This window comes from Nicotiana tabacum, chromosome 7 (genome assembly GCF_000715075.1).
Source record: "Nicotiana tabacum cultivar K326 chromosome 7, ASM71507v2, whole genome shotgun sequence".
Classification (NCBI taxonomy): Eukaryota; Viridiplantae; Streptophyta; class Magnoliopsida; order Solanales; family Solanaceae; genus Nicotiana; species Nicotiana tabacum.
Genome location: NC_134086.1, coordinates 132291003 through 132303766, shown reverse-complemented (window position 1 = coordinate 132303766; position 12764 = coordinate 132291003).

Sequence of the window (12764 nt, the reverse complement as noted above, 5' to 3'; positions counted from 1 at the left end):
ATACCAAGTCCTAAAAGTAGTCTTTGGGATATCTGGCTCCCGAATCTTCAACTGATGATAACCAGAACGCAAGTCAATCTTGAAAAACACTCTGGCACCCAGTAATTGATCAAATAAGTCATCCATACTAGGCAAAGGATATCGTTTCTTCACTGTGACTTTGTTCAACTGGCGATAATAAACGCACATACGCATAGAACCATCCTTTTTCTTCACAAACAAGATAGGAGAATCCTAAAGTGACACACTGGGCCGACTGAAGCCCTTATCAAGCAATTCTTGTAACTGTTCTTTCAACTCCTTCAACTCAGAAGGGGCCATTCGATAAGGAGGAATAGAGATAGGTTGAGTGCCCGGTAACAAATCAATGCCAAAATCAATATTTCTTTCAAGCGGCATGCTCGAAAAATCAGCTGGAAACACATCAGGGAAATCTCTCACTACTGGGACTGAATCGAGGTATCAATATTGACATCTCTCACATAGGCTAGATACACGTCACACCCCTTCCCAACCATTCGATGAGCTTTAAGAAATGAAATAACTCTGCTGGGAGTGTAATCTAAGGTACCTCTCCACTCTAATCGCGGTAAACCTGGCATAGCCAGTGTCACAATCTTGGCGTGACAATCAAGAATACCATAACGGGGCGACAACCAATCCATGCCCAAAATAACATCAAATTCTACCATGCTGAGCAATAATAAATCGGCTCTAGTCTCAAAACTACTAAGAATAATCAAACACGACCGATACACGCGGTTCACAACAAGAGAATCTCCCACGGGAGCAGACACATAAACAGGGGAACTAAAGAAATCCCAAGATACGCCCAAATGCGGGGGAAAATAAGATGATACATGTCACACCTCCTTTTTGCGCGCCCGGCCCCGAAGGGTTAAATGCGCGGGTGGAGTTTTTCCAATTTAAGTGACAATATTCGAAAATGGGATTATTTATTTAATTCAGAGTCTCCACTTGGGAAAGGTTTGGCTTTTGGTGTCCCAAGTCACCGGTTTATCTTGAATCCCAAATCGAGGAAATTTTCGACTTTTCCAAATGAAGTCTGCGAACCAGAAATTCTAAGTAAGGAATTCTGTTGACCCGAGGGAAGGTGTTAGGCACCCTCGAATCCCGTGGTTCTAGCACGGTCGCTTAAATTGTTATAATGGCTAAATATCTGATTTAAATACAATGTTATGACTTACATGCTTTTATTAAGTTTAAACCGCTTTTATCATTAGGACCAATTTTATTCTTTTGGAGCGACTGTCGCGCAAAAACAAAAATCACGTGCTCACAATACATAAGAATAAGTGGAGCCTGGAATGAATAGAACCAATGCATCTCTACGACAGACCGGAACAATACCTGTAATGACAGAATCGGAAACAACGGCCTCTGTACGAGCAGGAATGGCATAGTATCTGGCCTGGTCTCCCCTTCTAGGGCGACCTCTACCTCCCCGACCTCCACCTCGAGCTGGATGAGAAAGTGGAGTGGCTGAGCAGATGGGGTGGCAGCTGGTACTTTAATGGCACGTTGTGGCTAAGAAGTCTGTGGAGGTGCACCCCTCCTAAATCTGGGGCAATCCCTCACTATATGACGAGTGTCGCCACACTCAAAACAAGCTCTGGGAGGGTGTGGCTGCTGTGACTGGCTCTGGCCTGGTCTGCTGGACTGATCTCTGAAAGCACCCCGTGCAGGAGGCGCGCTAGATACCGGAGGTGCATAATAAGGCTCCTGAGGCCTAGGAGGAGCTAGAATATCACTGGATGCTGGAAGAGATAAATGAATGGGGTGAATTCACATAACCCCTACCATGACGAACTTCAGCTGGGGTACAGGCACCAGAATAATGGCCTAAATCTCGAGACCTATTGGCCTCTCTCTCCTCCATATCCCGATCAAGCATGCCCTCCACTCTCCTAGCAATACTCACCACCTGCTGATACGAGATATCCATCTCTAGCTCCCGGGCTATACTAGTCCTGATGCTGGGAATGAATCCCTCAATAAACTGACGAACCCTCTCTCAAACTATAGAAACCAAGGCCGGTGCATGTCTATCCAAGTCACTGAAACGGACTGCATATTCTGAAATAGTCATAATACCCTGCCGTAGCTGATCAAACTCTGCGCGCCATGCGTCCCTGAGGCTCCGAGGGACATACTCTCTCAAAAATATATCCGAGAACTGAGTCCATGTAAGGGAAGCTGCCTCAGTCGGATTGTCCAACTCATAAGTATGTCACCACAGATAGGTTGCTCCTCGAAGTTGAGAGGCAGTGAAAGAAACTCCACTCAACTCTGCTATGCCCATAGTACGGAGGATACGGTGGCACTCCTCCAGAAATCCTTGAGCATCCTTTTATGCTAGAGCACTGAATGTAGGAGGGTCGTACTTCTTATACCTCTCAAGCCTACGCTCCTCCTCCTTCGAAGTTGTTTCCCTACCCTCGGGCTGAACTGGGAATACAGGTGGTACCGATATAATCTTTAGAATCTGATCAACCTGAACCCGCTGCTCTGGGGTGTAGGCAGCGGGAGTCTGTGCTCCTCCCCTGGCCTGAGATGTGGCTGGAGCAAGGGGAATCAACCATGACTAAGCTAAAGTGATGTACATACTCATGAACTATGCAAGAGTCTCCTGAAGAGTTGGAGTAAGAGTAGTAGGCTTATTAGGTGCATGTTCTCCGACTGGAGCTATTAGTGGCTCCTCTGTAGCAGCTTGCTAGGGTGCTTTTACTGCACCATGGGGGCGTCCTCGACCTCTACCCCGGCCCCAGGCTCGGGTGGCTCTAGTAAGGGCGCGGGTGCCTGGTCATCTTCGGTAGCACGTGTCATCACCATCTGTGAGAGAATAGAAGACAGAAGTTTAGAATTTCGAAGTCAATTGTCACGCCCCAACCTTAGGAGGCGTGGCTGGCACCCGGTGCCGCACTGGCCCGAGTGAACCACTCTGTAACTCATTCATTCTTTTTTTTTCAACTATCATGGGCCAACATGGCCACAACTCGTAATGTACAATTGTAAGTGGGCAAATGTTACATCAATGAACCATCGTTCATAAAATATGAATACATATGGGCCTTCAAAGCCTCTAACATACTGTACATAATAAACCTGTGTCTACAAAGCCTCTAAGATTACTTGACATAAAATGGGACAGGGTACCGGCCTACCCATAAGTCTGTAGCAAAACTCTAATACGATGACTTATAGACATGGATGCACTCCGAATGAGGTGGAACCTTACCGATCCTTCGCTGAATGCTAACCTCGTCTACTATGAGGGCTCGTCAAACTGATTGTCTATACCCTGTAAGTCAGGATGACTCTGTAAATCATGAAATACGTATAGTGTCATGTATATACGTATGAAGGTCATGTCGTGCATAGGTACATGTGTTTATAATATCATCATGCCTCTGAGGGTATCCCATCATATCATCTCGGCCACTATGGACAAAATCATCAACATATACCGGCTGATTAGGTGGTGGTGTGTATATAATGCCATAACTTTTTTCCCATATCCCATATATATATATATATATATATATATATATATATATATATATATATATATGCATATATAATGCCATTTGGTGCCACTGTGGGCAAAATCATCAACGTATACCAGCTGATCGGGTGGTGGTGTGTATATAATGCCATAACCTTTTTTTCATATCCCATATACATATATTTACATATATATATAAGTATATAATGCCATCTAGTGCCACTGTGGGCAGAATTATTAATGTATACCAGTTGATCGGGTGGTGATGCATATATAACACCATAACCTTTTTCCCATATCCCATATACATATATTTACATATATACGCGTATATAACGCCATTTGGTGTCACTGTGGGCAAAATCATCAACGTATACTAGCTGATCAGGTGGTGGTGCGTATATAACGCCATAACCTTTCCCATATCCCATATACATATATATATACGCGTATATAACGCCATCTGGTCATGGGTCAATATGCATATGTAGATGCATGAAATGCACATGAAAATATATTAATAAAATCTCTCAGTACGTCATAAGACCATTATGCCTCTGGCTAATATCATGAAATAAACTTTACCAACTTACGTATTTTTGAAACCCATGGACATACGATAGAATAATAAGACATATGAAAATTCAAGAAAATAGACATCTCTAATATTTCTATGAATAGATTTATTTATGGAATTTGTGCTCATTTCATTCGTGTCGTAGATCATGCCAAAAGAAAGAAGGGATAGCTTTAACATACCTTTAAGGCCAACTTTTTACTTGTATCCATGAACAATCTCTTCCACGCCTCAATCATAATCACATAGCATGCCGGCTATTTTGCTAAAGCCTTGTAACAGAAGTTATTTAGAGGCTTAGAGCATAGAGCTAGAACAATTTCAAAGGTGGTTAATAAGATATTAGTGTCAAGGGAGTGAAAGAGGAAGTTGACGTTGCAGAACAAGAAAAATTGGGACATAATTTTTGCTAAAAGTACCGGAAAATCTGCGTATAAGTCCCTACATAAGAAACACATAAATTTTATGAAAAAGATGCTAGTGCATGTTGTTTGTTCTAAAACAATTCACGAACTTAATGTCCAAATCTTATTTCTGTAACTTCTCATTCACTCTCATAATTTTGTATCAATAAAAGAGTTCCATTTTGTAAGCCTACTGCACTTGGGAAACTCATAAGATATGTTACAAATCCAAATACAAGCAAAAAATGAGTTTTATTCTTCCCCATGAACCCATTTGTCAAGTACTGTCGTATGTTCGGTGTCGTAAAGCTCTAAAATGAGTTTTGAACAGTCTTACAAAATCTTTTGTGATTTGTATCCTCCACATCCTGGACGGTTCCATGTGTTACACTTTAAGATCTATTATGTTTTCAAGCCTCCGCGTCCACCTACTAAGCATTGCTTAGTCACTCTAGCCACTTACACGTGGATTAATGCTCGCATAATTAAGAATTATCTCAAATTATTTAAAATTCTACTTATTTTTAATACACTTTATACATCATACTAACATGGTCATGTGGTATATTATTAGCCCATAATTACAAGGTATTATAGCTTTGATCGTATTTTATTCCAAATTGTCAAAGTTCGACGAAACTCATTTTCTCCGATTTGCTTGCCCTCTCACCTCCACGAATTTACTTATCACTTGTTTGTAATACCATAAATACTTATAATCTCGAAAATAGTCTTGTCCTCATCCTAAAGCACTACTATTAAATATTAAAATATTAATAAATTATGGTACCATATAAAATCAATACATACACTATTATTTCATTAAAACATTCATGTAAAAATACGTATATTTTCTCAACTTCTAATTTTCTCAATCTCATATAAAGAGTACAAATTTTAGTACGTTTAATTCTTAAAATGATAAAAAGTTAACCTTCTTTTCACGTAAGAAAATAATTTCTATCTTTATAATAAAGAAAATCTCATAAACCTTTTTATTTTATATGTATAATTTAAAACATATTCGAAAGTAGTAATATTAATATTTTCACTTTAATATAGGTTCACAACATTTGACTTCTTTATCATCTCATATTACATTTCCTTTTTTTCTTTCCCTAAATTCTTTTATCTTTCTGTAGTACACTTTGAAGTGCCGGTCGTATTCTATTGGCACTACAATTTTGTGGCAATAAAAGTATATTACATTTGTATGTTGCTATTGCACGACTTTGGCATCTTAAACTCTCATCATCTAACTAAAATTCCAAAAGTTCATGCATAATTTATTATGTAATTTGATTATCTCTTCTTTTTAATTTCATACTCTCTTGGATGTGTATTCACAGCTTACACATCCATGTAACCAATTTATACCGCTAAATCCCAACATTTGGTGATCTTTTTTTTCCACAACATTACATTTGGTTCTAAGTAGTAGTAGTTTGTACTAGTTTAGTCATTCTAGTAGCGTGCATGTAGTTACTATTTATTTTGCTTATAGTTGGATCGTTGTTGTTTGTTTTAGCGTTTCCCCTATGCTACCGTAAGTATCGTGGCTAGGGTCTGTAATGGTGGAGTAAGGATATATCCTCGGGGTGTAACATCAATAATTTCGCACGACAAAGAATCAAATGAAGTGGAATTTTACTAACAGTTTCATAGCCTTCCGAAGATAAGTACAGACGTCTCCGTACTGATCCGCAAGACTCTAATAAACCGGCTTGTGACTCACGACTCCTATGAACCTAGAGCTCTAATACAACTTGTCACGACCCATTTCCTCCCTCCGAAAGTTGTCGTAACGGCACCTAGTCTCTACGACTAGGTAAGCCTAATGCTTTGCAGAAATGAAATAAAAGCTTGAACATAAACCACTAACAGTAACAAATATCTAATAAGCAACTGAATGCCACTCGGAATATACAAATATCACCTTTGAAATGCACCAAACAATTTTCAAAATCCGGAATATCACAAGTCACAAGCTACTAAGAAATCTTAATTGTTATATACATCTTTTCTACAGAAAAAGGGAAAACATGAACATAGGAGGATAGAGGGCGACTCCGAGGATCTACGGGTGTGGGCTGATGTACCTTGAAGTCTCCGATAAGTAGCAGCGACTGCAACTAGTGATGAGGCTCTTACGATGAACCTGGATCTGCACACGAAAAACATGTGCAAGAAAGGGCGTGAGTACTCCACAATAGTACCCAGTAAGTGCCAAGCCTAACCTCGGTCGAGTAGTGACGAGGTCAGATCAGGGCCCTACTGGTATAAATATAATGAAATAAGACAGAATGAAATATCGTAGTAAAGATGGATACGGAAATCTAACAGATATAGAATAAATGAAAGAAAACAACTCATAACACAGTGATAACCACAGGGGATCTCCCGAAATACCGTCTTGTAGTCCAAACGTAAATATGCAGGGGGATCTCCTGAAATACCGTTCCGTAGTCCCAAAGTAAATATGCAGAACATGGAATATCCTGGAATACCGTTCCGTAGTCCTAAAGTAAATATGCAATACAAGGGGATCTTCCGGAATACCGTTACATAGTCCCAAAGTAAATATGTAGCTCAACCAATAGAAATAACAATTACAGCAAGAAAACATACGGTTTCAACTAAGTTCAAGTCAATGAAAACAGGTAACTTCACTAATCATGCTGCACAAAGTTTAATTAGGCAGTTAAAACACGTAGGCATGCTATTCTAACTAAGCAGGATAGTTGCATATGCTAGTGTAGTTCAAATAAGAAGAAAACATGTTATGACTTAGTGAAAAATGGATTTTTACAATAAATAGCCCATGTAGGTACTCGTTACCTCACGTACACGACGCCCACATATCAAAATAATATCAAATCCTAAGAGAAGTTCTCCATACAAGGTTAGGCAAGTCACTTACCTCGAACCAAGCTCAATACAATCCGAAACAATGCTCTTTCCACGAATATCTGACACTGAATGGCCCAAATCTAGCCAAAATTAATTACACAACATAAATATAACTATAAAAAACTAATCTAGCTATTGAAATCAAAGTTAAGGCAAGAAATTGAAAAATCGCTCAAATAGCCTCCCCAAGCCCACGTATCGGAATCGGGTAAAAGTTAAAAAATATAAACACCCATTCACTCACGAGTCTAACCATACCAAATTTACTCAAATCCGATACTAAAATCTCGACCAAAACCCCAAAATTCGGCCTAAGAACTTTTCTCAATTTTTCACCTCAAATCTGAAATAAAATGATGGAATTAAGCATAGATTAGTGGGATATAACCATAAAGGAGTTAGGAATCATTACCCAATAACTTCTTCTAAAAATCATCTCGAAATTCCACCTTCTACTAAGCTCTCAATCCAATTTTGTGTTATGGACTCAAAACCTTCATTTTGAACTTTAAATTCTGCCCAGGTGCGTTCTTCTTTCAGAACGCGTCGACACCACCGTGAACGTGATGAACAATCTTCCACTGATCGAAATTCCTCTTTCGCGAACGCGAGAGTCCTATAGCGAACACGTAGCTTCACCTGCAAGCCCCTTCGCGAACGTGTTCTCCTCTACGCGAATGCGTAGAATAAATCTTTGAGGCCACAGCTGTTCCATTTTCCTCTATGCGAACGCATCCTACTCCTTGGGTTCGCGATGCTTCCACTGGCCACCCCTTCGCGAACGCGATCTCCTCTTCGCGAACGCGATCTCCTCTTCGCGAACGCGATCTCCTCTTCGCGAACGCGATCTCCTCTTCGCGAACGCAAAGAACAAACTTCTGCAACAGAAACCAAAAAACTCTGCTATCTTTCCAAAGTCCAAAATGATCCGTTGAGCATCCGAAACACACCCGAGGCCCCCCGTACCTCAATCAAACATACAAACAAGTCCTAGAACATCATACGAACTTAGTCGAGCCCTCAATCATATCAAACAACGCTAAAATCATGAATCACCCTCCAATTCAAACTTAAAGAAACTTGAAACTTTTCGACAACTGATGCCGAAACCGACCAAACCACGTTTGATTGACCTCAAATTTTGCACACAAGTCGCATTCAACACAATGGACCTACTCCAACTTCCATAATCAGAATCCGACCTAGATATAAAAAATTCCACTACCGGTCCAAAACTCCAAAATTTTGACTTTCCCCATTTCAAGTCTAAATGAGCTACGGACCTCCAAATCACAATCTGGACACGTTCCTAAGCCCAAAATCACCCAACGAAGCTAACGGAATTGACGGAACTTCATTTCGGCATATTCTTCATACAGTTCCGACTATTGTCTGAATCCTAAGGCTTAAAACTCTATTTAGGGACTAAGCGTCCCAAAACCCTCCATAAACCAAAATAAAACCTCCCGGCAAGTCACAATAGCAGAAATGGATACGGGAGAAGCAGTTAATAGGGGATCTGGGCTCTAACACTCAAAACGACCGGTCGGATCGTTGCACGAAAGAAGAAGGATATTGCTTGTAAACTATGTGGAGTAAGGTTTCTCAATTATGAAATTTGATGATGATTTTTTAATAATTATCAAGGCAAAAATTATATTAGTTGAGAAATTCATGATGCTTAAAAACATATAATTTGTGTGTATTTCATGGACAGACCAAAAAACTATATATTCCCTAGTTGTTTCTTATATCTTCTTGAGCAATATATATTTTTGGTGTCACAATTTAGGGGATTATTTTTTACTATAAAATCTATTTTCGTAGAATAATTGATATCTAACCAATCTATTTTCTTTAAAATTCTATTTTTTTCCATAACAAAAATTTGATCGTAGAAAATACTGCTCAATGTATCTAAATTTAATAAAGATATTATATTATCTCGACTAGATTTATAAAAAATATTTTTTTTAAAATTTAATATATTTCACACACCACATGAAACATGCACTATTATACTAGTTTTATTTTAAAAAATAAAGTTTATTTGACTTGATTCCAAGAAGTCTATTTAAAACCTTGTCGCTTCCGCATGTCGGACACCGTCGAGGCCGATTCTTTTTTTTTCTCTTTTGTTAACTTCCAACTTTTTTCCTTTACTGGTGCCTTATGATTCTTTTTCTTTTATACTACAATCCTCTGAGTGATTTTCTTTTTTCAACTAAAATCTACAATAAAAATGCAAAAACACATTTCAAATTTAGTACTTGAATGATGCTTTAGAGATGAACTATAAAGCAAAATGACAAAGCTAAATATTATGTAGTCTGATTTAATATTTTTAATGCATCTACTCATTGAAAAATATTATTTACTTTTTAAGTTTGAACACCTTTAGCCAAATTATAGTGTGAGAAATAATCTGATGAACTACTCTGTGTAGGTTTGAAGGTCCTCAAGCCTTTTGAATCTCCTTATAAGTAGGTTGGAACTTTATTGCCTGTATTCCGAGAAAGCATATTCCTTCTAAATATATACGAGATTGTGAATTTTCTAAATAAGTCCAAAATCCTTGATTATAAGAGATATGAGGAGAGAAAACTTTCTTGACACTATTCACCAGATACTTGAAAAAAATTTCATCTTGAGCCCCAACAGTCAATGGTGGAGAAAAATATGATTTATCTAAAGAGAAGAGAGATATTATATGGACTTTGGGCCTAACTCAACCTCAAAAGCTAGTTCAGGAGGTGAGCATTGCCCAAGTCCATATAAGGAGACCACACATCCCCTTCATTATCGATATGAGACTCCACACCCTCTCACGCGCAGGACTGGACATCCGGAGCATGGACAATTATGGTGGCCCAACATTAAAAAATCGGGATGGGTCCTGCTCTGATACCATGTTAAATGGACTTTGGGCCTAACTCAACCCAAAAAGCTAGCTCAAGAGGTGATGATTGCCCATGTCCATATAAGGAGACCACTCATCCCCTTCATTGTCGATGTGGGACTCATTTTTTTTTTCAAGTCTGATTGTCAATCTTTTTTTAAAAAATTTGAATGAGAAAAAAAGGAATGTGTTTACAAGTTATCTTATAAAAAGACCGGTGGATTCACCAACCACCTAAAAAATAGGAAATAACTTCCTAAAACTATTGGAATGAGAAAGTGGCCTACTACTAATAACTACTCAGAAATTATATGAAACATAACTAACAAATGCTAAAGTCATCTACTTCCTAAACTTCTTACACTTCCCATGTGTGCGTCAAACTCCTTAACCTGCATTCCTTTTTCTCTATCAGGAAGACTCAATCTACAACCTTTAAGTTTCCAATTAGACCCCTTGTGATATACAATAGGATAGATCAAATGCATTCGGACCCGATTTTCAACATGAAATATAACCCCCAGTTTATCACAATTATTGACATCAATGTTGCTCAGATCAATTTTTTCTGTGTCACTTAGTACATTCACGGTCACCTTATCATTAGCATTTTTTCATCTGCGAAACCTCCACATCCAGGATGCACATGATAATTCCACAAGCATTGCGCCCTTTAACTTTTCTGAGCAATAAAGACCAATAACAAGAGTCTGCTTGTGGCACCACATAATGATGGTGTTGACCGTCTTTTAACTTATCTAGATTGATGAATCACTCACTAGTAATATCAAGAATCATTTCCCATTATACATATAACTTGTTATGTGAGGAGACCTTATATCCTTTAACTTTTTTGTAAGAAATTTTATGATGCTGAATATGTTGAGCTTGTTCTTTTCTTTTTGCCATTTGTTTTAGTGAAAAATTTATTTGGGTTAAGTCAAAAAAGAATAATTGAATTACATAGACAGTTTTCAACTTTCAAAAAAGCTATTCTACAAACTTTGGAGAGAATGGGGTCAATCGAATCGGTTTTATAGCTTGTTTTGGTCTCACTTCAGTTGATCAAGAATTTTGATTCTTCTAAAGAGTGTTTATTGAAATAGTTTCTTTAACTTTTAATAATAAGATTCACATATTTTTTATCAAAACTTGTTTATAACGATGGTGTTCGAGCCATCTTACAGGCATCTCTACCATTCATAAAAATTTATGTAATATTTTATAAAATATTCACTGTTAAATTATTGATGCACTTCTCACCAATTTCTTTGACTAACTTATTTTTTGTGCACTTCATTTTAATTTTAAAAAAGAGCATCTTCCTTTTGTGTCATACTTGCTTGCTCCCTTATAAAACTACAATTATTTTGCTTGTGTCTAATTCTTTTACAATTAAAATACTTGGGTTCCAATAAAAAATTCATCATGATTGTTTTTCTTGAATATAGCTCTAGAAAGGCCTCTTTAGTTATTTTGCATTTCTAATTGTCCTTATGTACTCAATAGTTGCACAGCGTTGATAAAATTATTAAAAAAATTATTTGATAGATCTTTAAAAAAAATCTAAAACTTTTTTAATAGTTCTATCTTGCATAAAATTGATAAAGATTTCAAAAAAACTTTTGAATTGAGAGGACATTATATAGTTGATGTTTTCAAACTCCTTAAAATGTACTACTATTTTCAAAGCAATATTTTTGAAAATTCTCACAACCTAGCAAGTTTAGTTTTTGACCACAGTAGAACATCAAAAATAATTTCATATAAAAGACACATGTCTCATCATTTAGTTAACTCAATTTTTCACCACTAAGTAGAATGTGTACATCAATATTAATAAATTACTTAAAAAGAACTAGAGACTATCTCTTTTTTTTTTTAAAGCTCGTTTTAAATCCTATATATGCTGACCAACGCAAAGCACTTACCTTAGTTTATTAATGCAAAATTTATAGCCTTTATGTGGATGACACACTTCTAACATACTCTAATGCCATAAATTAACACTAGTGGAAGGTACTCTCCCTTCTATTCTTAGTGCCAGATAGAAGATAGCGAGGTGCTTCCTATGCAACAAGCCATGTTTAAGGGACCTTTTCCAATGCGTTGGCGAGGCGAAGGACATGACTTTAAGTGGTGTCTTTCGACACTATTTTCTCGAAATATTTTTTATTATATATACATCTACTAATTTTCATGTGTTAACCTTCCAATGTCTCAATTTTTTTTAATCCAAAAAATCTTCATTCTTTCAATAAAAATAATTGCTAGTTGTTCTAGCTCACATATATGAAACAAAACCAACTAGAATATGAAATTTAGTTGATTATATTTTTAGTAAGGTCTCTAAGTTGACATTGCATTTCCTTTCAGCTAACCTTCTATGTTCATGTAAATACAAAGTTAGTTCTATACTTACTAGGGAAAGCATTTCAAGTTGCGTTG